The sequence below is a fragment of the Pollicipes pollicipes genome, unplaced genomic scaffold, assembly GCF_011947565.3.
Source record: "Pollicipes pollicipes isolate AB1234 unplaced genomic scaffold, Ppol_2.1 Scaffold_3087;HRSCAF=3621_pilon_pilon_pilon, whole genome shotgun sequence".
In the NCBI taxonomy this organism is placed as follows: Eukaryota; Metazoa; Arthropoda; class Thecostraca; order Pollicipedomorpha; family Pollicipedidae; genus Pollicipes; species Pollicipes pollicipes.
Genome location: NW_023596225.1, coordinates 28,782,787 through 28,810,340, shown reverse-complemented (window position 1 = coordinate 28,810,340; position 27,554 = coordinate 28,782,787). Strand labels below are relative to the sequence as shown.

General features: G+C 47.5%; 5 non-coding genes across 5 annotated transcripts; 3 read left to right on the top strand and 2 right to left on the bottom strand.

Annotated features, from left to right (window-relative positions):
* The first annotated feature begins 1,896 nt into the window (after positions 1-1,896).
* Positions 1,897-1,969, top strand: TRNAV-AAC (transfer RNA valine (anticodon AAC)). Its single transcript has one exon. It is a non-coding gene; the product is annotated as a tRNA-Val (tRNA).
* Positions 1,970-4,960: 2,991 nt separating this feature from the next.
* On the top strand, positions 4,961-5,033 carry TRNAV-AAC (transfer RNA valine (anticodon AAC)). The gene has a single exon. It is a non-coding gene; the product is annotated as a tRNA-Val (tRNA).
* A 6,334-nt stretch (positions 5,034-11,367) lies between these two features.
* On the top strand, positions 11,368-11,440 carry TRNAA-AGC (transfer RNA alanine (anticodon AGC)). Its single transcript has one exon. It is a non-coding gene; the product is annotated as a tRNA-Ala (tRNA).
* Positions 11,441-13,896: 2,456 nt separating this feature from the next.
* TRNAV-UAC (transfer RNA valine (anticodon UAC)) lies at positions 13,897-13,969 on the bottom strand. The gene has a single exon. It is a non-coding gene; the product is annotated as a tRNA-Val (tRNA).
* A 4,775-nt stretch (positions 13,970-18,744) lies between these two features.
* Positions 18,745-18,817, bottom strand: TRNAV-AAC (transfer RNA valine (anticodon AAC)). Its single transcript has one exon. It is a non-coding gene; the product is annotated as a tRNA-Val (tRNA).
* Positions 18,818-27,554: the final 8,737 nt, after the last annotated feature.

The following is a 27,554-nucleotide window of genomic DNA, read 5'->3' as shown; positions in this document are numbered from 1 at the left end:
CTCGACATGACCAGCTCTTCTAAAGCGGGTGCACCTCAGTGAAGGCTGACCAGCCGGTCAGCCATGGCGTCCCAACTACTGACGTCATGTCGGAGTACTGCCGGAGCTGTAGCTCAAGTGGTAGAGCGCTCGCTTCGCGAGTGATGGGTACGAGGGTCGATGTCCCCGAAGCTCCAGAACGTGAGTTTTTGGGTTATATGACAGGGAATGTTTTACATTAGAAAATATTAAAGTGAGCATCTGATAAGATGAAACTAACTAACTTATACCCACTGGCAAAGTTTTAGGTAGAAAAGGCTGCTCTACACAGTACCATGTCTCTTTTCAGTAAATATGGTCGTCGACAGCCTTACCTATTTACGTCATCATACCTAGCACAGCGTGGTCGAGACCCAATTGGCAGCCGTCATATCTGAAAATTGTGCTCCCAAACGCCAGAGGCGAACGACTTGATCATTTTATTGTTTTGCCTTTGATGCTCGCATTGGCTGTGTAATCACAGTATTTGAATGGCGTTATTTTGACGCCATAAGTACCAAGGTGGCCTTGAAATACTCTTCTCCAAAATAGTCTTCCCAGTTGCACGGGCGTGTGGATCAGAAACTAAAGCGATTAGATCTGAAGAAGGGAGGACCGTGAACCACACCAAATGATCTTCAAAATGGCTGTTTCATTTACCTCCCCCGCCCCAGAAACGACAACAGTCCCTTCAATATGTGTGATAAGTGATGACAACTACACCACGGAAACAGCGGGCGCTTCCTGACGAGCCGGCCGGTCGGGAGCCATGCTTTTTATATTACAGCCATGCTTGTCTTTAATCCCTAACCTCGCTTGTGTCTGAACTACGCGCCCGTGAAGATGTGCAGGCTATTCCGTACAGACCGATTCAAGGTCCGTCAGGCATACATGACGCCACAGAAAACGTCTTGCGACTAATGCTACCTCATTGGCCACACGGCGTTGAAAGACAAGAACAACATAGTCGTGCAGTCTGGCGTTCGTGAGCGCGTTTTCAAGACATCACGGATTTCTACCGGCTCTCAACCAGTTTTGTGCAGCAAGTGTAAGTGTCAAAGACGAGTCACGTTTTGTGCTACCTAATACAAGAAGTTGGACATGACTACCAGTTATTGCAGACGTAACGCGTGTAATCGATTAACCCGTGAATAGTGTCATAACCGAGTATGTGAATAAAAATACAGCTCAGACTTACGGACAAAAAATGGAAGAACACCACGAGAAGGGGGAAAACACAGTGCACACGCAGTGAACACACACTTGGTCGCGTAGAAGCTGCGCGTACCAACCTTACGGGCCGGCCAAGAGGCACACCACCCGAGGGGCAGCGGGTAACTGCCCCGTCGTCAGTTGCCAAGCGGGCACATATGTCTCCCGCGCAGTCCGTTTCCCTCGTTTTTTGACAGCAGCATTTTTGTTACATTTTTCATGGCATCAACTTAGACGATTTCAGCCTTCAAGCAAATGAACTCGAGCCAATTGAAAAAGTGCAGATAAACTGGAATGGAGTGGACTAGGAGTTCAAAATAGTATGCCCTCTACAGATCATCCGCCGAGTTTGTTGTGCTTCCCCTTCATCTCTCATTCCCCTTGCCCACCCCGACGTCTCTGTACGGGTGGGGAGGGAGAGGAGGATGAAAAATTCACGATTTGGAGCTAGGAGTTTTCGATTCCTGTACTTCCAATATGCCAAGAGAGCGTTCTACTACCTGAGCCCGGTGGTACTCAAAGATAATGTGCAAAGTTGGGACGCCACAGCTGACCGACCGGTCAGCCTTCACTTGCGGCGGACACGTTCCCGAAGAGCTGGCCATATCGAGGTCAGCCGGTTGTCTCCTGTCTCCCGCCGAGTAGGCTCATCAAGAGGTATCAGGTGTTTCCGTGGTGTAGTGGTTATCACATCCGCCTAACACGCGGAAGGCCCCCGGTTCGATCCCGGGCGGAAACATCATTTAGTCCGCAGAAACCCTACGTTTACAGTGCAACACAAGCACAAATGAGTCAATACTAGACACATTGGATTCGGATGAAATCACCTGATTTCCACATTAACGGCCGGCGCTATCCGGGACAACGGTTGAAATTTCGAAAGTCAAGGGACATGTTTGGGTGACCTTTGACCGGACTCAACCTTGACAAAAATAATGACATTGAGTCAGGCCATAGGACACTCAAAACGGAAAATCGCTGAATTTGGCTGGAGACAGCCATATGCTCAGAGCCTTTGGCACCGTTCACCACGAAACCTTCACCAATCGCGTCGCCATAGTCACTATCTCATCCTTTCCAGAACATGGTGATCTTGGGTCAGGTCAAAGGCTAAAATTCATAGGTATAGGTTTGCCGATCCTGCAGTAATTTTGGTAATTTGGGCTATTTTGGGTGACCTTTGACCGAACTCAAATTCCCCATTCTGGAAACGATAGTATATCGACTATGGCGCATCGAATGGTGAGGCTCCGTGGTGCCCGGTGCCATAGGCTTGGAGCATGGGGTTGTCTGCAGCTAACTTTGTGGTTTGTGCCGAATTTTGGTGACCTTGACTTAATCCAAGATCACCATATTCTGAGAAAAATAGGATATCGACTATGGCGCATCAACTGGTGAAGGTTTCATGGTCATAAGTGCCAAAGACTCGGAGCATGGGGGGTCTGGAAATATTTTTTTTCCGTTTTTTATATTTTTGGTAATCTTTCACCGAACTAAAGGTCAACATTGTCTGGGAAGGAAGAGTCATCAACCAAGTGGCATCGAATGCTGAAGGTTTCATGTCATTCGGTGCATTAGGCTCAGAGCATGGGGCTGTCAACCGGTTTGATTGGCCATATAGTCCCGCCTCATGATGGGACAACGGACGTTCATTCACGCTGGGAGGGAAATTGTTGTATAATATCATCGCACATGTCCAGGTGACCTCTGCCTCCTTTGAATTCTAGCTCGGGTGACTTTTCGAAACTTACTTGCATTCCTTTGGCCTCTTGGCACTTGACTCATTTCAGTTTTGTTCAGCCGCGTTTAACTTTTATCCTGTTTGACTACCTGACAGTTTACTTTTTTTGTCATTTGAAAATGTCCCTTAACTTTCCACCTCCAGATTGTTGTTACAGATCACGACAACTGCCCATTGGGAAGACGGCTAGTAACATGGTGATACAGTATGCCTAATGGTGATCAACTTGGTACATAACTTACCCAACAACCACCGTAGCAGTTCTACATGCCAAATGCTGCTTCCTCCCGGGATTGAGCCGGTGGCTCTCCGTATGTCAGCGGGATGTAATAACCACTACAACTCGGACACAGCTGATGCCTCCTAATGAGCCGGCCAGTCGGGAGACATGAGCCGACAGACTGACCTCGACATACCAGCTCTTTTGTAGTGGGTCCACCTCAAGTGCAGGCTGACCAATCGGTCAGCCATGGCGTCCAAGCTATTGACGGCATTTGTGAGAGCCACAGGGGCTGTAGCTCAAGTGGTAGAGTGATCGCTTAGCATGTGAGAGATACGGGGATCGATACCCCGCAGCTCCAAGTAGCATCTTTAGGTTTTGCACACCCCTGGAGAGGTGCCCCGGGTAAGCTAGCGAGTAACCGGCCCCTTGCCATTTGCCCAGGAGGCAAATAGATCGCACAGTCCGTTTCCCGCACAGTCCGTTTTCCACTTTTTTTGACAAAAACATTTTTATGATATTTTTCACCGCAAAAACTTGAACGATTTCAGCCTCCCAGCAAATGAACTCGCACCAAATGAAAAGGTAAAACAAACTTGGCATAGAGTGGACTAGAAGATCAAAACGCATGTCTTTCAAAAAAACATCCCTGTGTAGATCACCCGCTGAGTTTGTTGTGCTTCCCCTTCTTAACTTATCCCCTCCCTACTCCGAGTCTCTGTCCACATGTTAACGCTAAAACGTGCCATTTGGAGCTGCGGTGAATCGATCCCCGTACCTCTCACATGCTAAGCGAGCGCTCTACCACTTGAGCTACAGCCCCGGTGGTTTTGAGATATGACGTCAAAAGTTGGGACGTCATGGCTAACCGAATAATGAAGTTTGACTTGAGGTGGACACGCTCCCGAAGAGCTGGTCACGTCAAGGTCAGTCGGTCAGCACCCGTCTCCCGACCGGCCGGCTCATCAGGAGGCGCCCGCTGTATCCGCGGTGTGGTTGTCATCACTTACCAAACGCAGCGCAGGGACTGTTGTCATTTCTGGGGCGGGGCAGGTAACTGAAATAACCACTTTGAAGATCATTTGGTGTAGTTCACAGCCCTTCCTTCTTCAAATGCAACCGCTTTAGATTCTGATTCACACGCCCACGTGATTAGGAGGACTATTTTGGAGAAGAGCTTTTCAAGGTCACCTTGGTATTTATGACGTCAAAATAACGTCATTCAAATGCCGTGATTCCACAGCCAATGCGGCGATCAATGGCAAAAACAATAAAATGATCAAGTCGTTCATCTCTGGCCTTCGTGAGCATGATTTTCAGATATGATGGCTGCCAATTGGGTCTCAATCACGCTGTGCTAGGTATGATGACGTAAATAGATAATGATGTCCAGGAGCATTTTCACTAAAAAGGGACATGGTGTTGTCTAGAGCAGTCATTTCTACCTACAAGTATACCAATAGGTATGAGCGAGTTAGTTCCACCTTATATCATGCTTACTTTAACATTTTCTAATATAAAACATTCCCTGTCATGTAAACCCAAGAACTCACGGTCTGGAGTTGCGGGTAATCGACCCTCGTACCTATCACACTCAAAGCGAGCGCTCTACCACTTGGGCCACAACTCCGGCAGTACTCCAACATGACGTCAATAGTTGGGACAAAGACTTCACTTGAGGTGCACCCGCTCCCGAAGAGCTGATCAAGTCGAGGTCAGTCGGTCGGCTCCTGTCTCCCGACCAGCCGGCTCATCAGTAGTCGTCAGCTGTTTCCGTGGTGTAGTGGTTATCACATCCGCCTAACACGCGGAAGGTCCCCGGTTCGATCCCGGGCGGAAACATCGTCTAGTCAGCATGAGCCCCGCGTTTATAGTGCAACACCACCACAAATGAGTCAACGTTAGACACATGAGGTTCAGATGTAATCACCTGATTCCCACATGAACGGTCGGCGCTATTCGGGACAACAATTGAAATGTGGAAGGTCAAGGGGCCTGTGGCGTTGGTGGCCTTGACAAACATGGTGACCCTGAGTCAGGTCATAGATCACTAAAAGCGGAAAAAACCGAAATAGGCTGGAGACAACCATATGCTCAGAGCCTTTGGCACCGATCACCACACAACCTTCACTAATCGACTTGCCACAGTCGATATTTTATTCCTCCCTTAACATGGTGATCTTGAGTCAAATCAAAAGGTTTAAGGTCAAATATATATTTTGGTGATCCTGCAATAAATTTGGTGATTTTGGCTATTTTGGGTGACCGTTGACCGGACGCGAATTCCACATTCTGGAAAGGATGGTATATCGACTATGGCGCATCGAACGGTGACGGCTTCGTGGTGTTCGGCGCCATAGGCTTGGAGCATGGGGTTGTCTGCAGCCAACTTTGTGGTTTGTGCCGAATTTCGGTACCCTTGACTTATCCCAAGATCACCATATTATGGGAAGAATAGAATATCAACTATCGCACATCATTTCGTGAAGGTTTCATCACCAGTGCCAAAGACTCGGAGCATGGGCGGTCTGGAAATATATTTTTCCGTTTTTATATTTTTGGTAATCTTTCACCGAACTTAAGGTCACCACTGTCTGGAAAGAATAAGTCATCAACCAAATGGCACCGAATGCAGAAGGTTTCATGTCATTCGGTGCACTAGGCTCAGAGCATGGGGCTGTCAACCGGTTTGATTGGCCATGTAGTCCCGTCCCCATGATGGAACAACGGGCGTTCATTCACTTTGGGAGGGAAATTGTTGTATATCATCGCATATGTCCAGGCGACTTCTGTCTCCTTTGAATTCTAGCTCAGGTGACTTTTCGGAACTTACTTGCATTCTTTTTGCCTCTTGGCACGTGACTCAGCTCAGTTTTGTCCATGCGCGTTCAGCTTTTATCCTGCTTGACTGCCTGACAGTTAACTTGTTTGTCATTTCGCAATGCCCCTTAACTTTCCACCTCCCGATTGTTGTTCCAGATCACGCCAACTGCCCATTGGGCAGACAGCTAGTAACATGGTAATACAATATGCCTGCTGTTGGCTAACTTGGTACAGAACTTGCCCAATAACCACCGCAGCAGTTCAACATGCCAAAGGCTGCTTCCTCCCGCGATTGAGCCGGGGGCCCTCCGCATGTCAGCCGGATGTAATAAACGCTACAACTCGGACACAGCTGATGCTTCCTAATGAGCCGGCCAGTCGGGAGACAGCAGCCGACCGACTGACCACGACATGTATGTAGGACTCGACATACTCTTGTGTGTAGTGGGTCCACCTCAAGTGCAGGCTGACCAGTCGGTCAGCCACGGCGTCCCAGCTATTGACGGCATTTTTGGGAACCACCGGGGCTGTAGCTCAAGTGGTAGAGCGCTCGCTTAGCATGTGAGAGGTACGGGGATCGATACCCCGCAGCTCCAAGTCGTACCGTTAGGCTTTCACACACCACTGGAGTGGTGCCCAGGGTAGGCGAGCGGGTAACAGGCCCCTTGCCGTTTGTCAAGGGGGCAAATATATCTCCCGTGCAGTCCGTTTTCCACATCTTTTTGACAGAAACATTTCTGATGGCATTTTTCATGGCAAAAACTTAAACGACTTCAGCCTTCCAGCGAATGCACTCGGACCAACTGAAAAAGTAGAGATAACCTGGCGTGGAGTGGACTAGAGGTTAAAAACAGCATGTCGTTCAAAAAGCACCCCTCTGTAGGTCACCCGCCGAGTTTGTTGTGCTTACCTTTCTCAACTTATCCCCCTCCCTACCCCGACGTCTCTGTCCACATGTTCACGCCAAAATGCACTATTTGGAGCTGCGGGGTATCGATCCCCGTGCCTCTCACATGCTAAGCGAGCGCTCTACCACTTGAGCTACAGCCCCAGTGGTTTTCAAACATGACGTCAATAGTTGGGACGTCATGGCTGACCGAATAATCAGGTTTGACTTGAGGTGGACACTCTCCCAAAGGACTGGTCATATCGAGGTCAGTCGGTTGGTTGCTGTCTCCCGATTGGCCGGCTCATCAGGAGCGATCACCTGTTTCCGTGGTGTAGTGGTTATCACATCCGCCTAAGAGGCGGAAAGGGCCGGTTCAATCTCTGGCGGAAACATCGTTTAGTCCGTAGAAGCGTTACGGTTGTGGTGTATGCTCACATAAAGTTACTGTGCAGTAGACAATGAGGAAAGGATGAAATAGACCCTTCCAATCAAGTTTTGTGCTACGTTATGCAAGATGATCTGCATGGCTATTGGTCAGTACAAAAATAACACGTGTGATCGATTAACCTAAGAATAGTGTCACAACCCATCATGTGAATAAAGGTAAACAACTAACACCCACGGGAAAATATGCAAGGCCACGACGAGAAAGGGCCGAAACACGAGCAAAAGTGATATTCGCTTCAGCAAACACCTCCACTACTGCTACCGTTACCTCGCGGCAGTTGAAGTAAGAATGGCTCCATCAAGACGGTATGACATCGCACATGACACGGGATTCGCTGAATTGGTTGGAGGGACATTTCCCTGGAATGTCCATTAGCTTAAGGCTACCATGCAGTGACTTCGCACTCGCCCGATCTTTTGCCACTGGACTTCATGCTGTGGGCTAGCCTTAAGGACAAGGCCCCCTTGAAAATCTAGCGAACCTTCAAGAGCCCATGACGCATTTCAACTTGAGATGGATCGCATCACCATCGACCAGAAGGACAGGACAACCGACCAAATGTAGCAGGTTCAGACGTTATGCTGCCTGTAGCGCCAAGAGACCACCTGGAGCATCTTCAGCAGTCGCAAGTTGACGGATATCTCTCGCAAGTCGCAAGTTGACGGGTATCTCAGACTACCATCAGCAGGAGAAATTTACATCAGTCCAATCCATCCGGAAGTAAGAATTCCCACAAGCCCATAGGAAGGTTCAAACAACCGTTCAGTACTCGCCCGACCTGTCTCCATTGGATTTCATGCGATCACCAGCAATGCACATTGTCTTGAGCTTAAGTACTGGGGTCTAAGCCCGCCTTGCTTTGGGAAGTGTATGTTATGACGCTCCTGCATATACAGCTTAGATGCATGATATATATTTGTGAATGTTGGCGCCAGGTTTTCTCTCATACATGCTTCGGTGAGGATGACGGAATATTATATCTTTGTCTGCTTCTTGTCAAGGTTGTATATCCTGTAGACAATCTGACCTAGTTACAGCCGAACTTATATGACGAGAGGCATCTGGCATCCAGAGAGTAGGGTGCAAACGTGGGAATTCATGTCACGTAATGTTCACGAAATGGGAAATTAATAGTGATATCTGTTTTGCATATACATTGCACGTATATATTGTCCATTGTCGTTGTGCATTGCAACATAGTGTTATTGCTGTATGGAATATAGTATTATAACAATGGTCTCGCATGACATATACAACTTAAAGACAAATATTGAAAACATATTAAGATTGTTTCGTGAAATGTAACTTGTTATTTTGTCAACCACTGCAGCCATGAAAGGCTACGGGCCTTTTTCAATATTTGCGCCTTGCTTGACCTCGCGTTGAGCTAACCCCCAATGGCGGGTCGTGATCCGTCCGTAGTCTGGTGCCGAACGAGTCCGACGCCGACCGACTCCGGCGTACCCGACTTCGCACAAAGTCGAGTAACATAACGGGAAAGTACAAGTATACACAATATGAATATGAGAACAACAGTTTAAAGCATGCTGAGTTCGTGTCACCGTTTTGCTAAATTTTTCGTTATTGAAGGTGGGGCAACACCGTGCGCTTACGAGGAGGGCATATCGTCCGGTTCCCTACGTGCGGAGGACACGGCGTGCGGCGCGTGTAAACAAATACTCCTGAAATGTGAGACGCGGATGAGTAGGCATTGGGCGCCTAGCAGCCGACAGCATGTAGCAACACCGCGACCAATGCCAGAGTATCATGATGTTGTGGTGGTAAGGAAGTGGCAGCTGCAGTTTGCAACAACTCCAATGAGGCGATAATCGTCATCATGACAAGGATAGAATGTGCTAAAGGTAGTCGGCACCTGTTACGGTCGGAGGTGCCACTGTTGCAGTGTTTTGATCCGCACATTGTAAGTCCACGAGCTTAATGGGGTGTTCCACTGCCTGATATTTTGAACTGAAATATCCATTTTGAGTAGCATTCGGTGCAGTTCCCAGCCTTGCCCTTCTAAGCCCTTCAGTTTCCCACCCACACGCTCGTGAAGATGTGCAGACGTTTTTGTGCGGGGCTGGAGGGACGTTTGTCTGTAATGCTCATCAGCTTAAGGCTTCCATACTGCTTCACACTTGCCCGGCCTTTCGAGACTGGAAGGTATTGAATTATATCTCGTTTGAATTTGGACTCAGTATAATTTTGCAAGTGACTTTTCGCTATTCCATTGCTATCTTAAATGTTATGCCCCAGCCATGGGGCAAACGAGTGATTACGTCCTGACCTTATTCGTCTATTGTTAACTGATATCATGTGCGTCTTACACGGAAACAGTGGCGTTTCTACAAGCTAAATGAGGTTTTCGCCCTAGATCAAACCGGGGGCCTCCCGCGTGTTAGATGGGGGCCTCTCCGTGTGCAATGTCTTACCGTCTTCAGTGGAAACATTCTTACTTCACCTTGCCGAGAGGTGGCGGCAGCAGTGCTTGACGTGTTTGCTGATGAAAATGTCGTCATTGCTCGCGTTTTTGGCCATTCTCGTGGTGTTCTTGAAAATTTGTCTGTGAGTCTAAGTTGGCTTCTTTTACTCACATGCTCGGTTATCGCACTATTCTTAGGTTATCCATTAAACGTGTTATTTATGTGATGATAATTAGTGATGCCTAACTTCTTGCGGTATGTAGCACAAAGCGTTTTAAAAAAAGGGGCGATTTCATCCTAACCTAACATTTATATTGTCATTTGACTTTATTTTGTCCTTACGCAACAACCGTAGCGTTTCTACAAACTAAACGATGTTTCCGCCCGAGATCGAACCGGGGGCCTTCCGCGTGTTAGCCGGATGTGACAACCACTACACCACGGAAATGGCTGGTGCTTGCTGATGACCCGGTCGGTCGTGAAACAGGAGCCGACCGACTGACCTCGACATGACCAGCTCTTTGTTGTGGGTCAACTTAAAGTGAAGGCTGGCCAGTCGGTCAGCCATGGCGTCCAAACTACTGACATCATATTTGAGAACTACGGGGCTGTAGCTCAAGTGGTAGAGCGATCGCTTAGCATGTGGGAGGGGATCGATACCCCGCAGCTCCAGGTGGTGAATTTTGGATCTTATATGGAATGGACTTGTTTCACAATAGAATATATTTAAGTAAGCATCAGGCAAGATGAAACAGGCACACTTGTAATTATTAGTATCCTTTAAGGTAGAAAAGACTGCTCTAAACAACACAATTTTTCCTTTTAGTAAATATGCTCCTCGACATCATGGTTTATTTACGCCATCATAACCAGCACAGCATTGATTGAGAGCCAACTGACGGCCGTCATATCTGGAAATCGTGCTCATAAACGCCGGATATGGGTGAATTGATCACGTCATGTTTTGGGTTTTAATTGCTGCATTGGTTATGGAATGACAGCATTTGGTTGACGTTATTACAGGATCATAAATACCAAGGTTACCTTGAAACCTCCCTTCCAAAGTCTTTCTACTTTCGCGGGGATGTAGCTCAGAAATTGGAGATGACTGGGTTGGAAGAATGTGAGGGCTGTGAAATACACCGCATTATCTTTGAAATGGCTATTTCGGTTACCCCGCGGAAAGGATGACACGCCCCTCAACAAACTCTGCCAGTTATTCATTGGTTGCTGTCTATTTGCTGTAAATTTGGAGAATGCCTTAAATGCTTTGAATGCTTTGAATGCTTTAAATGAGGAGCAATATGAAATTAATTTAAGTGAAGCCCGTGCCATGTGCGATGTCCTACCTTCTTGATGGAGTCATTCTTGCTTCAGCTTGCCGAGAGGTGGCGGTAGCAGCACAGGAATTATCTGCTAAAGCGAACATCATTTTTGCTCGTGTTTTGACCCTTTCTCGTCGTGGCCTTGCATGTTTTCCCGTGAGTGTTAGTTGTTTACTTTTATTCAAATGTTGGATTATGGCACTAGTCAAACCTGAATTTTCGGTTAGCCATGACGTCCCAACTTTTGACGTCATTTCTCAAAACCACCGGGGCTGTAGCTCAAGTGGTAGAGCGCTCGCTTAGCATGTGAGAGGCACGGGGATCGATTCCCCGCAGCTCCAAATAGTACATTTTAGCGTCGACAGAGACGTCGGGGTGGGAAGGGGGATAAGTTAAGAAGGGGAAGCACGACAAACTCGGTGGATGATCTACAAAGGGATTCTTTTTTGAAAGGCGTGCTTCTTAACTTCTTGTCCACTCCATGTCGTTATCTCCACTTGTTCAATTGGTTTGAATTCATTTGCTGGAAGGCTGAATTCATTTGCTGGCGCTGCCTGATTCTGAAAAATTCTGCTCTGAAAGTTCTGAGTTCTGAAAAATCAGTTGGTTAGAGTGCCTGCCTGTCGATTCTCCCTCCCATGGCGTGGCGGGCTCGAGTCGCTTTTGACGCTCGCTAATTGTCCTTGACAGGTGTGGTCTGTGGCCGGCGGTAATGACTGCACTAGGTCAGGTGAATTAAAAGTTGCAGGTCGGACTGTATCCTGCCTTGCGCCAGGTCACACTTTTGCCACCCAGTTATGTAGTTAGCCTGAAATTGCACGATCGGTGACGGGGTTTCTCAAACACTGCTCGGCACAAAAAAGCATAACAGGCACAAACATCGATGCTTAGCATGAGCACCAATCTAAAAAATCCATCCATTGCAAAAGGATGCTGACTAAATCTTTAACAAATATATTTGTGCTAATCTGATGTAGCGTCAAAAGAAGGGTCTCATGGTCAAAAACCTGTGCTCGACTGGTGGAAGGGAACATTTACGACCCTTCAGACTTCCCAGAACACCGTAAATTGCAATTTGCAACAAGAACTCCGGGAGAGTAAAGGACATTTTTGAACTAATTTGGCAAGAACGTCGTAATCTGCCGCCTTTATCGTACGCAGCACTTAAAGGTGGCCTACGAATTTTTGTAAGATTTTATGTGACGCGCGGTCGTATTTATCCGCCGCGGGACTCATTGGAATGAAGTGTTTTCATACTACCATTTATTGCATACGCACTCAGTGTTAGCTTCAAAAACAGTTCAGCCGCTGCAGCCAATTTTTAAAGAAATGTCTGCTTTTTATAAATTCTGTACTACTAAAGGAACAGTGTGTGTGTATGCGTGCGCGTCCGTTATCTCACACAGGAGGCCGAACGATAAGGATTTTTCCATCAAATTTGCGCGCGACCGAGATCCGATGGCAGCGTGTAACAGAGTGGCGTCAAAATTCTGCATTTCGCAAAAAATGAGCGCGTGGCGAGCGAAAAGAAACACAAAAATCCCATAGGTTAACACGGACGACACTAATTTCAAGACGACCGGCCGACAGGCCCGACACGCTCCGTTTCCCGAAACCATGGCTTGGTAATCAAGGGCCACAGCGGCATGAAACTTGCACAGTGCGATAGCGCGTGAAATGGGCCATCGCACTTGGATGAGTTTTTGCGCCACGTGACACGTGGCACGTGCAAACGTCAGACACGTTGAAATCGGCCGTTTTTGACGCGTTTTTAAGTTTACCGCTATATCTCGGCACGCAAAGCACCTAGAGACCTAAATTTTGTTTCCCAACATTCACAACTGAGGCAATTACATCCTCAGTGTGTATTGCGACATTGTACAACGCACCGTTGCGTTGCAAATTGCAATACAATTTACTTAGGCTTTTATTGTACTGATTTTGCTCTTTTCCACAGCTCTTCACGTTTTGTGCCACATTGCTGCACCCAGAGCATGGGGCGCATTCGGGAGTAACATGCATTTATGGGGAATCAAACGGACAATCACGTCGTATAGATGGTAGTGTCACATGTGCACGAACCAAGAAAATTGATTTGGCCGCTACCGACCGTTTTTAACTCTTCAATACAATACTGTTTAATGCTGTTTAATGCAACGGCAGTGCGTGCTGTCATCATTCAAAAGGCTGACAGTTGATGGAAGGGACAAAAATTACCGGCCACAGTCCCACGATCAATCGCCGATCCCATAGAACAGGTTCGGCTATATCGCAGAGAGCGCATACGAAATGGCTCTCTCCCGCCAGCGACCGCCAGAGACCGCCAGCACCGCACGCGGCCTGCGGCTGAGTCTTTTTCACACTTTGAGCTATGTCTCGGCAACCGAGGCCACTAGAGGCATGATTCCAACTGCAAAAGATACACGAGGAACATTTATAAAATTTAAATTAGACCAGCCAAGAAAGCATGCAAACGCTTGGCAATTGTATATAATACGATAATATCTACCCATCTGACTTCTGTGGTTATTGGTTAAGCTCAGCTTTTGCAAATGTCCTTATGAATTTTTTACGTTTAATTTATGTGGGGCATCACATTCCTGCGTTATCACCATTCCTGAACTCTTCACCATTCCCATGGCAGTTGATTTTTCACCATTTCACCATTCGACATCCTACATAGCACCAACTGTTCATGGGGTAAACGGGCGACAACATTTTGAACTTATCTCTCTTTTGTGAAGTGACCACATGTCCGTCCTACACAACAACCGTAGCGTTTCTACAACCTGAACGATGTTTCCGCCCGGGATCGAACCGGGGGCCTTCCGCGCGTAACGCGGATGTGATAACCACTACACCACGGAAGCAGCTGAGGTGACGGCGGGGGGGGGGGGTACATGAGAAGGTGTTAAAGTAGGCATAAGGCAGGATGAAGCAAGCCCAGTTATGAACAATTGTTGCTATAAGCTTGTTGCCTTCATTCCTGCACTGTCTGACAACATGCCCATGACCCTTTAGCGGAACAATCTTTACTTTATCCGATGTAGCAGCAGCAAAGCGTTACAATGCACAGTGATAATAGGCATACGTATATGTCTACAATGCACGTACATAATGGATATCACCATTTATCTCCTATTTCCTGAACAATGCATGCCATAAATGCGTACATTTGCACCCTAATCTCTGGATGCCAGACGTCTACCGTCATATAGGTTCGACTGTAACTAGGTCAGATTGTCTGGAGGATATAAAACCTTGAAAAGAAGCAGACAAATGCACAATATGCTGTCATCCTCACCGAGACATGTATCAGAGAGAATCTGGCGCCAACATTCACGAATATACATCATGCATCTAAGCTTTAGATGAAGGAGCGTCACAATACACACCTCCCAAGGCGGGGGGGGGGGGGGGGGGGGCTTAAACCCCTAATGATGAAGCTTAAGCTGATGTGCATTCCTGCAGATCACACGAAGTCCATAGGAGACAGCTCGAGCGAGTACTGAACGTTAGTTCGGACATTCCTACGGGCTGGTGGGAAATCCTACTTCTGGACTGCCCAGACTGATGATTCTCCTGCTGATGGTAGCCTGAGATACTCCATCCCTCAAATAATGCCAACCAAAGACGCTCCAGGTGGTCTCCTGGCGGTCCAGGAAGCGCAACAGCTGAACCTGCTTCAGAAGGTTGGTTGTCCTGTCTGGTCGATGGTGATTCGGCTCATCTCAAGTTTGATTGCGACCATGGGCTCTTGATGGTTTGCTGCCTTGTCCTCGAGAAATTTGTCTTCCAGGCTATCCCCACGACATCCAGGCTATCCCACGTCCAATGGCAAAAGATCGCGAGAGTGCGAAGTCAATGCATGGTAGCCTTAAGCTGATAGGCATTCCAGGGAAATGTTCTTCCAACCAATTCAGTGCAGCTAGTACCGTGTGCAATTGCACATCGTCTTGATGGCTGACAATGAAGCCATTCTTACTTCAACTTGCCGAGAGGTGGCGGTAGTAGTGCTGGACGGGTTTGCTGAAGCAAACGTCTTTTTGTTCGTATTTTAATCCTTTCCCGTCGTGTTCTTGCATAGCCGTTCATGAGACTGAGCTGTCTACTTCTGTTTGCATCTCGGTCATGACACTATTCTTAGGTTAATAAATTACACGTGGTATTCCTGTAATGATCATCAGACATGCCCAACTTCTTGTATTACGTAGCACAAAACGTGATTGAAAACGGGAGATGTATGCTAACCTTTTCTGTCTACTGATGACTAACTTCATGTTGACCATACACAACAACCGCAGCGTTTCTACCAGCTAAACAACGTTTGTGCCCGGGATCGAATGGGGGCCTTCGGCGTGTTAGGCGGACGTGATAACCACTACACCACGGAAACAGATAATTGTTCCTGATGGGCCGGCCGTTCAAGAGACAGGAACCGACCGACTGACCTCGGCATGTCCAGTTCTTCGGGGGCGGGTCCACCACAAGTGAAACCTGACCAATCGGTTAGCCATGGCGTGCCAACTATTGACGTCATATTTGAAAGCCACCGGGGCTGTAGCTCAAGTGGTAGAGCGCTCGCTTAGCATGTGAGAGGTACGGGGATCGATACCCCGCAGCTCCACACCGTAGCCTTTTGTTTTAGCTCACCACTAGAGAGGTATCCTACCGATCCAAATGAGGATATAGCGCTGCTACATGTGCCCATTGGCAACCCGCCAAACGGAATGCCATATGCCAAATAAGATAAACATCGAAGTCAGATGCCTGATAAAGGCACATGATAAAACGCATTAGTTGCACCCTAAAAATAGAAGTCGAATCTAAACGTTCTGTAAGCTGACATAAACGCGTTAAAAATAACTCTTGGCCAACTGGGCAGACGCTTACTCCAGATGCACGGCGCCCTTCACGCAGCCACGACGCTGTGTAGAGGGCGCCTTGTCCCATATCACATTATCCAATTTAGTTGCATACTGGAACTGATCTGCCCATCTCAGGCCAGTTATTTAGAGCGCCTATATTCCGATCCGACCTCCCATGGCGTGGTGAGTTCGAGCTGCTTTTGGCGCTGGCTTATTGTCCTTGACAGATATGACCTGTGTCCAGTGGTAACGGGTGCACTAGGTCAGGTGAATTCAGATTGCAGATCGGACTTTATCCCGCCCTGCGGCACGTTACGCTTTTAACACCAAGTTATGTAGTTGATATGAAATTGTACCATCGGTGAAGATGTTTCTCAAACACTGCTTGACACAACAAAGCATGACAGGCACAAAAATCGATGCTTAGTATGAGTATCAATGTAAAAAATTCATCCATTCTGAAAGATTCTGATGAAATCCTAAAAGGTCTCTGTTTTTAATGGTAAGTAGGGTCATAAGAAGGGCTTCATGGTTAAAAACTCTTACTCGCTGGTAGAAGAGGGACACTTGCGACGCTTCAGACTTCCCAGCACATCGTGAAATTGAAACGGGAAGTGGGATGGAAGTTGGAACTTTGAGGGTTGAAACAACATTTTTGAACTGCTTGGGCAAAGAGGTCTAATTTTGCCGCCTTTATCGTGCGCAAATCTGAAATGCGCCCTACCAACTTTTGTAAGATTGAATGCGACGTGCGGTGTAGTTATCCGCAGTGGGCCCCATGTGAAACTAATTGTATTCATCCTACCATTCACTGCATACATACTCGGTGCTAGCTTTAAGAACAATTCGGGCGTTGCAGCCGATATTTAGAAAAATAAGAAATATATTTGCAAATAGCTTCTGCCCTTTCCAGTTTTTGACCTTTACGTAATGCAGGAATATTTACTTCTTGCGTTTGACTTCTATCACAAAGATGTATGCTAACCTAATCTGTCTACTGATAGATAGCTTCATGTTGACGATACACAACAACCGTTGCGTTTCTACCAGCTAAACAACGTTTGTGCCCGGGATCGAATGGGGGCCTTCCGCGTGATAGGCGGATGTGATGACCACTACACCACGGAAACAGCTGATTGCTCCTGGTGAGCCGGCCGTTCGGGAGGCAGGAGCCGACCGACTGACCTCGACATGTCCAGTTCTTCGGGGGCGGGTCCACCACAAGTGAAACCTGACCAATGGGTAGCCGTGGCGTCCCAACTATTGACGTCATATTTGAAAACCACCGGGGCTCAAGTGGTGGAGCGCACGCTTAGCATGTGAGAGGTACGGGGAGCGATACCCCGCAGCTCCACATCGTAGCCTTTGGTTTTCACACACCAATGGAGAGGTATCCTACAAATCCAAATGGGGATATAGCGCTGCTACATGTGCCCATTGGCAACCCGTCAAATGGAATATGCCAAATAACATGAACATCAATATCAGATGCTTGATAAAGGCGCATGATGAAACGCATCAGTTGCACCTTAAAAATAGAAATAGAATCTAAACGTTGGTAAGCTGACATAAATACCTTAAAAAATAACTCGGCCAACTGCGCAGACGCATACTCCAGATACACGGCGCCCTTCACGCAGCCAGGACGCTGTGTAGAGGGCGCCTTGTCCCATATCACATTACCCAATTAAGTGGCATACTGGAACTGATCTGTCCATCTCAGGCCAGTTATTTAGAGCGCCTACATTCCGATCCACTATCCCATGCCGTGCTGGGTTCGAGTATCTTTTGGCGCTAGCTGACTGTTCTTCACGGGTATAGTCTGCAGCCAGTGACATCAGTCGCGCGAGGTCAGGTGAATTCAGATTGCAGGTCAGACTGCATCCCGCCTTGCGGCCCGTTGCACTTTTGCCACCAAGTTATGTAGTTGACCTGAAATGACAAGATCGTTGGCGGGGTTTCTCAACCACTGCTTAACACGAAAAAGCATAACAAGGACAAAGATTGATGCTTAGTATGAGCACCAATGTAAAAAATTCACTCATTCTGAAAGATTCTGGCTAAATCTTTAAAAAGGTCTCTGTTTTAATCTGATGTAGGGTCATAAGAAAGGTTTGATGGTTAAAAACCTGTGCTTGCTTATAGAACAGGGACACTTGCGACGCTTCAGACTTCCAAGCACACCGTGAAATTGAGAAGGAAATGATGCGATGTAATGGAAATTGGAACTTTAAGGGTTGAAACAACATTTTTGAACTACTTGGGCAAAGAGGTCTAACTTTTCCGCCTTTATCGTACGCATCACTGAAATGCGCCCTACGAACTTTTGTAAGATTTTATGCGACGCGCGGTATAGTTATGCTCAGCGGGCCCCATGGGAAACTAAGTGTATTCATCCTACCATTCACTGCATTCACGTTCGGTGATAGCTTTGAGAACAGTTCAGGCGTTGCAGTCAATATTTAAAAGTATAAGAAGCATCTTTGCAAGTAGCTTCTACATTTTCCACTTTTTGAGCTTTACGTGATGCAGGACATTTGCTTCTTGCGTTTAACTTTTATTTTCTTGCACGCCTTGCCTCTTAAATCTTTTTCGCGTTGACCATGTCCCTCAAATTTGCGCGCTTTGATTGCTATCCTTGATTGCGTGGACTGTTCATGGAGCAGGCGGGTGGATTACTTTCTTAGCCTATCTGTCTGTTGTTAACTGACCTCAGTGTCTTACACGATCATCATCCGTCTTAGACAACGACGGCAGCGTTCCTACAACCTAAACGATGTTTCCGCCCGGGATCGAACCGGGGGCCTTCCGCGTGTTAGGCGGATGTGATAACCACTACACCACGGAAACAGCTGAAGGCTCTTAATGACCCGGCTGGTCGGGGGACAGGAGCTGTCCGACTGACCTCGACTTGACCAGCTCTCCGGGAGCGGGCGCTCCTGAAGTGAAGGCTGGCCAGTCGGTCGGCTATTACGTCCCACCTACTGACGTCATGCCGGAGTACTACCGGAGCTGTAGCCCAAGTGGTAGAGTGCTCGCTTCGCATGTGATAGGTACGAGGGTCGATACCCCGCAGATTCAGAACGTGATTTTTTGGGTTTATATGACAGGGAATGCTTTACATTAGAAAATATTTAAGTAAGCGTGGGATAAGATGAAAGAAACTCACTTATACCTGTTGGTATGCTTTTAGGTAAAAAGACTACTCTAGACAACACCATGTCCCTTTTTGGCAAATATACTCCTCGACGTAGTGTAGTGTAGTGGTTCTAACATCCGCCTAACACGCGGAAGGCCCCCCGGTTCGATCCCGGGCGGAAACATCGTTTTGTAGAAACGCTTTGGTTGTTGTGTAAGGCCAACATGCAGACAGTTAACAAGATACAGATAAGGTCAGGGTGAGGTCACCTTTGTTTTATTTATGTTTTATGCTGCATAATGCAATCAATTGGGCACGATTACTAATTAATACGGAAATAAAACCTGTAATCCATTGACCTAGGAGTAGTGTCATAAGTGAGCATGTGAATAAAAGGAAACAGCTTTGACTCACGGAAAAAATATTGAAGAACACAACTAGAAACAGCCAAAAACGCGTGCAATAACGATGTTTACCTCAGCAAACACGTCCAGCACTGCTGCCGCCACCTCTCGGCGAGTTGAAGGAAGAATGACTCTACCAATACGGTATGGCATCGTTCACGGCACGGGCTACACTGGATTAGTTGCAGGGACATTTTCCTGTAATGCCCATCAGCGTATGGTCATCATGCTACTTCTTACACGCCTGGCCTTTCGCCGGTGGACTTGCTGTGTGCTAGACCTTGAGGACAAAGTCCTCCTCGACAAACAAGCGAACATGCAAGAGACCACGGCCGCATTCAAACATGAGATGAGCCGCATCACCACCGACCAGACAGACAGGACATCCGACTATCTGAAGCAGATTCAGCTAATGCGCTTCCTGAACCCAGGAGGACGACGTGTGAACGCCAGGACACCACGTGGAGCGTCTTTGGCAATCACTATTTGACGGGTGGGGTATCTCAGACAACCACCAGCAGGAGATATGTCCATCCTTCTAATCAGCTAAGAAGTAAGAATTCCCACCAGCCCATAGGAATGTCCAAACTAATGTTAAGTACTCCCTCGACCTGTCGCCGCTGGACTTCATGCGATCACCAGGAATGCACATCAGCTTAAGCTTAGCTATTGGGGTTTTATGCCTCCCCTCATCCTGGAAAGTGTGTATTGTGACGCTCTTTCATCTAACGTCTAAATTCATGATGTATGTTAGGGCATGTCGACGCCAGGTTTTTTTCCTGATACATGTCTCGTTGAGGATGACAGCATATTGTGCATTTGTTTGCTTCTTGTCAATGTTGTGGCTCATTTCATTTTGCCCATGCACGTTCGACTTTTATCCTGTTTGACTCCTTGCCAGTTGAATGTTTGTTCTTTGACAATTGCCCTTGACTTTCCACCATCTGATTATTGTCCTAGATCGCGCCAACTGCTTATGGGGTAGCCAGTCGATGACATGCTAACATAAGATGCCTGCTGCTGACTAACTTAGAAAAGAACTTACGTCACAACCGCAGCAGGTCTACATCCTAAATGATGCTTCCTCCCAGGATGTGATTGGGGGCCTACCACGTATCAGTCGGATGTAATAGCCACTACATCTCGAAAATAGCTGATGCCTCCTGATGAGCCGGCCAGTCGGGAGACATGAGCCGACCGACTGGCCTCGACATGTCCAGCTCTTCGGGAGCGGGTCCACCTCAACTGGAGGCTGACCAGTCAGTCAGGCATGGCGTCCCAACTATTGACGGCGTTTTTGAGATTTACCGGGGATGTGGCTCAAGTGGTAGAGCGCTCGCTTAGCATATGAGAGGTACTGGGATCGATACCCCGCAGCTCCAGACCGTAGCTCTTGGTTTTCATATACCCTTGGAGAGGTACCTTACAAATCCAAATGGGGATATAGCGCTGCTTCACGTACCCATTGGCAACCCGCCAAACGGAATACGCCAAAATGGAACACGCAGAAGTTAGGTTCTTGGTAAATGCACATGATGAAATGCATGAGATGCACGCTAAAAGCAAAAACCGAATCTAAACGTCCAGTAAGCTGACGCAGCCACATTAAAAATAACTCTTGGCCGGCCGTGCAGAGGCTTACTCGGGACCAAATCCTGGATCTCCACGTAGCCAGGCCACTGTGTGGCGGGCGCCTTGTCTCATACCACATTATCCATTTAGTTGTATACTGGAGCTCATCTGTCCATAACAGTGTGAGACACCAGGGCCCACTCCCTTCCAAGCATGGTTCTCTGTTCCAAGTTTGCCTTTCAGCTTCCCAATTTTTACGTACTTGCATCTCTGTGTGGTAACGTTGGTTCGTCGACAAAAGTGTGCATGAAAATAGTGCATGAGCGTACACACATTTGCAACTGTTCGGTTGCAAATGTATACGTGTGTTGCAGAAGGGTGCGCGCTGCACCTTGCGTTTTTTTCTAAAGTGTTCGTCGGCGCAAATTTCGTAGTTGCGCTTAGAGCCGCACCATAAACGGTGGTGATGCAGATCAGAAAGGAGTATGCAAACTCCGCGATCCTCAAGCAGGGCGGAGTTTGGATGTTATTTACTGCTACCGTAATGACATATTATTACCACTATGTTCTTGTTTTCTTATTTTTCTCTGAGCAAAGTAAACTTTTGGAACTGTCCAAGTCATGCCGTAGCGGCGGAGTAAATATACATCAAATATCGGCTTCCGAAACTTGCACCTCGCTTTACTGACACATTATGAGCCCCATATTCTGGAAAGGATGGTATATCGACTAGGGCGCAAAGAATGGTGAAGGTTTCGTGGTGTTCGGTGCCATAGGTTTGGAGCATAGTGTTGTTTGCAACCAATTTTGGTAGTTTGGGCTGGTTTTTTTTTGGTGCCGCTGACTTAGCCCAAGATCATCATATTCTGGGAAGGATAGGATATCGACTATGGGTCATCTATAGGTGAAGGTTTTCATGTTTATCAGTGTCAAAGGCTAGGAGGTTGGGTGGTCTGGCAACGTAATTGCTTTCATTTTTGATATATTTGGTAATATTTCACCGAACTAAAGGTCACCATTGTCTGCAAAGGATAGGTTATCGACCGAGTGGCATCGAGCGCTGAAGGTTTCATGTCATTCGGTGCAATAGGCTTAGAGCATGGGACTGTCAACCGGTTTCATCGGCCGTTTAGTCCGTCCCCATGATGGGACCACGGACGTTCATTCAAGTTGGGAGGGACATTGTTGCATAATATCATCCCGCATGCCCACTTGACTTCTGTCCCCTTTAACTTCTAGCTCAGGTGACTTTTCGAAATTTACTTGCATTCTTTTGGCCTCTTGGCACTCGGCTCTTTCAGCGCCCTTGCCCATGCACTTTCACCTTTATCCTGCTTGACTGCCTGACAGTTCACTTTTTTGTCATTTGACAATGGCCCTTAACTTTCCACCTCCCGATTGCTGTTCCAGATCACGCCAACTGCCCATTGGGTAGACGGTTAGTAACATGATGACACAATATGCGTTCTGTTGGCTAACTTGCCCACAACATATTAGCCTACTTGCAACAGTGGGCTAATATGCCTACTGTTGGTACAGAACTTACCCACTAGCAGCGGGAGTTATACATGCCAAAGGCTGCTTCCTCCCAGGATTGAGCCGGGGCCCTCCGTATGTTAGCCTGATGTAATAACCACTACACCTCGGACACAGCTGATGCCTCCTAATGAGCCGGCCAATGGGGAGGCAGGAGCCGACCGAGTGACCTCGACATACCAGCTCTTGTGTAGTGGGTCCACCTCAAGTGCAGGCTTACCAGTCGGTCAGCAACGGCGTCCTAGTTATTGACGGCATTTTGGGAACCACAGGGGCTGTAGCTCAAGTGGTAGAGCGCTCGCTTAGCATGTGAGAGGTACGGGGATCGATACCCCGCAGCTCCAAGTCGTATCTTTGCGTTTCCGCACACCCCTGGAGAGGTGCCCCTGGTAAGCGAGCGGGTGGTTTACGTGGTTTAGGTCACGGTCCCCTTGCCATTTACCAAAGGGGGCAATTACATCTCCCAGACAGTCGGTTTTCCACATCTTTTGTCATAGAAACAGTTTTATGGCTTTTTTTCATGGCAAAAACTTAAAACGATTTCAGCCTTCCGGCAAATGAACTCGAACGATTAAAAAAAGTGCAGATAACCTGGCATGGAGTGGACTAAAAGTTCAAAAAACCATTTCTTTCAAAAAGCATTTCTCTGTAGATCACTTGCCGAGTTTGTTGTGCTTCCCCTTCTTAACTTATCCCCCTCCCCACACGGACGTCTCTATCGACATGTTAACGCTAAAATGTACTACTTAGAGCTGCGGGGTATCGATCCCCGTACCTCTCACATTCTATGCGAGCGCTCTACCACTTGAGCTACAGCCCGTTGGTTTTGAGACATGACGTCAAAGTTGGTGCGTTATGACTAACCGAATAATCAAGTTTGACTCAACGTGGACACGCTCCCCGGAGAGCTGGTCAAGTCGAGGTCAGTCGGTCGACCCCTGTCTCCCGACCAGCCGGCTCATCAGGAGCCGTCAGCTGTTTCCGTGTGTAGTGGTTATCACATCCGCCTAAACACGCGGAAGGCCCCCGGTTCGATCCCGGGCGGAAACATGCTTTAGGTTGCATGAACACTACCGTTGTTGTCTGAGACGGATGATGATTGTGTAAGACAATGAGGTTCTGTTTACAACACACAGATAAGCTCAGAAAGTAATCCACCCGCCTGCTCCATGAACAGTCGACGCGATCCTGGGTAGCAATCGAAGGGCGCAAATTTAAGGGACATGGTCAAACGCGACAAACATTCAAGAGGCAAGACGTGCAAGAATATATAGGTCAAACCCAAGAATCAAATGCCCTGCATTACGTAAAGCTCAAAAACTGGAAAGGGTAGAAGCTACCCGCAAAGATGTTTCTTATCCTTTTAAATATTGACCGCAACGCCTGAATTGTTCTCAAAGCTATCACCGAGTGTGTACGCAGTGAATAGTAGGATGAATACACTTCGTTTCCCATGGGGCCCGCTGAGCATAGCTATACCGCGAGTCGCATTAAAATCTTACAAAAAGTTCGTAGGGCGCATTCCAGTGTTGCGTACGATAAAGGCGGCAAAATTAGACATCGCATCGCATCATCTCTTTCTCAATTTCCACGGTGTGCTTGGGAAGTCTGAAGCGTCGCAGGTGTCCCTGCTCTATAGGCAGCACAGGTTTTTAACCATCAAGCCTTTCTTTTGACCCTACATCCCATTAAAACAGAGACCTTTTTAAAGATTAAGCCAAAATCTTTCAGAATGAGTGAATTTTTTATATTGGTGCTCATACTAAGCATCGGTTTTTGTCCTTGTTATGCTTTTTCGTGTTGAGCAGTGGTTGAGAAACCCCGCCAACGATCGTGTCATTTCAGGTCAACTATATAACTTGATGGCAAAAGTGCAACGGGCCGCAAGGCGGGATGCAGTCTGACCTGCAGGCTTAATTCACCTGACCTAGCGCGGCTGATGTCAATGGCTGCAGACTATACCCGTGAAGAACAATCAGCTAGCGCCAAAAGATACTCGAACCCACCACGGCATGGGAGAGAGGATCGGATTGTAGGCGCTCTAAATAACTGGCCGGAGATGGGCAGATCAGTTCCAGTATGCAACTAAATTGGATAATGTGATATGGGACAAGGCGCCCTCCACACAGCGTCGTGGCTGCGTGAAGGGCGCCGTGTATCTGGAGTATGCATCTGGGCAGTTGGCCGAGTTATTTTTTAAGGTGTTTATGTTAGCCTACTGAACGTTTAGATTTGATTTCCATTTTTTAGGTGCAACTGATGCATTTTGTCATGCGCCTTTATCAATCATCTGATACTGATGTTTATGTTATTTGGCATATTCCAATTGGCGGGTTTCCAATGGGCACATGTAACAGCGCTATATCCCCATTTGCATTTCTAGGATACCTCTCCATTGGTGTGTGACAACCAAAGGCTACGATGTGGAGCTGCGGGGTATCGCTCCCCGTACCTCTCACATGCTAAGCGTGCGCTCCACCACTTGAGCCCCGGTGGTTTTCAAATATGACGTCAATAGTTGGGACGCCACGGCTAACCGATTGGTCAGGTTTCACTTGTGGTGGACCCGCCCCCGAAGAACTGGACATGTTGAGGTCAGTCGGTCGGCTCCTGTCTGCCGAACGGTCGGCTCATCAGGAGCAATAAACTGTTTCCGTGGTGTAGTGGTCATCACATCCGCCTATCACGCGGAAGGCCCCCAGTTCGGTCCCGGACGCAAACGTTGTTTAGCTGGTAGAAACGCTACGGTTGTTGTGTATCGTCAACATGAAGCTAGCTATCAGTAGACAGATTAGGTTAGCATACATCTTTGTGATAGAAGTCAAACGCAAGAAGTAAATATCCTGCATTACGTAAAGGTCAAAAACTGGAAAGGGCAGAAGCTATTTGCAAATATATTTCTTATTTTTCTAAATATCGGCTGCAACGCCCGAATTGTTCTTAAAGCTAGCACCGAGTATGTATGCAGTGAATGGTAGGATGAATACAGTTAGTTTCACATGGGGCCCACTGCGGATAACTACACCGCACGTCGCATTCAATCTTACAAAAGTTGGTAGGGCGCATTTCAGATTTGCGCACGATGAAGGCGGCAAAATTAGACCTCTTTGCCCAAGCAGTTCAAAAATGTTGTTTCAACCTTCACATTTCCAACTTCCATCCCATTCCCGTTTCAATTTCACGATGTGCTGGGAAGTCTGAAGCGTCGCAAGTGTCCCTCTTCTACCAGCGAGTAAGGGTTTTTAACCATGAAACCCTTCTTATGACCCTACTTACCATTAAAACAGAGACCTTTTTTATGATTTCATCAGAATCTTTCAGAATGGATGAATTTTTTACATTGATACTCATACTAAGCATCGATTTTTGTGCCTGTCATGCCTTGTTGTGTCAAGCAGTGTATGAGAAACACCGTTACCGATCGTGCAATTTCCTATCAACCACATAACTTGGTGTTAAAAGCGTAACGTGCCGCAGGGCGGGATAAAGTCCGACCTGCAATCTGAATTCACCTGACCTAGTGCACCCGTTACCACTGGACACAGGTCATATCTGTCAAGGACAATAAGGCAGCGCCAAAAGCAACTCGAACTCACCACGCCATGGGAGGTCGGATCGGAACATAGGCGCTCTAAATAACTGGGCTGAGATGGGCAGATCAGTTCCAGTGTGCCACTAAATTGGATAATGTGATATGGGACAAGGCGCCCTTCACATAGCGTCGTGGCTGCGTGAAGGGCGCCGTGTATCTGGAGTAAGCGTCGGCGCAGTTGGCCAATAGTTATTTTTAACGTGTCGATGTTCATGTTAAAGGCTATAATGTGGAGCTGCAGGGTATCGATCCCCGTACCTCTCACATGCTAAGCGAGCGCTCTGCCACTTGAGCTACAGCCCCAGTGGTTTTCAAATATGATATCCATAACTGGAACGCCATGGCTAACCGATTGGTAGGGCTTCCCTTGTGGTGGACCCGCCCCCGAAGAACTGGGCATGTCGAGGTCATTCGGTCGGCTCCCGTCTCTTGAACGGCCGGCCCATCAGGAACAATTATCTGTTTCCGTGGTGTAGTGGTTATCACATTCGCCCAACACGCGGAGGCCCCCCGGTTCAGTCCCGGGCATAAACGTTTTTTAGCTGGTAGAAACGCTAGTTAGTCATCAGCAGACGGATAACGCCAGCATACATCTCCCGTTTTCAATCACGTTTTGTGTTACATAATGCAAAAAGTTGGGCATGCCTAACATTACAGGTACATTACAGGTACACGTATAATCGATTAACCTGACAATAGCGCCATACCCGAGCTTCTGAATAGAAGTGAACAGCTCAAACTCATGGATGACTATGCAAGGACGCGACGAGAAAGGACTAAAACACGAACAAAACGATATTTGCTTCAGCAAAGTTGTCCAGCACTACTACCGCCACCTCTCGGCAAGTTGAAGTAAGAATGGCTTCATTGTCAGCCATCAAGACGATATGCAATTGCACACGGTACTAGCCGCACTGAATTGGTTGGTAGAACATTTCCCTGGAATGCCTATCAGCTTAAGGCTACCATGCATTGACTTCGCACTCGCCGATCTTTTGTCATTGGACTTCATGTCATGGGCTAGCCTGGAAGACAAAGTCCTCAAGGACAAGGCAGCAAACCATCAAGAGCCCATGGCCGCATTCAAACTTGAGACGAGCCGATCACACCACCGACCAGACAGGCAGGACAACTGACCATCTGCAGCAGGTTCAGCTGTTGCGCTTTCTGAACCGCCAGGAGACCACCTGTAGCATCTTTTGTAGACCCAATTTGACGGATGAGGTACCTCTGATTACCATCAACAGGAGAAATGCCCATCAGTCTAATCAGCCAAGAAGTAATAATTCCCACCAGCCCATGGGACTGATCAAACTAACGTTCAGTACTCGCCCGACCTGTCGC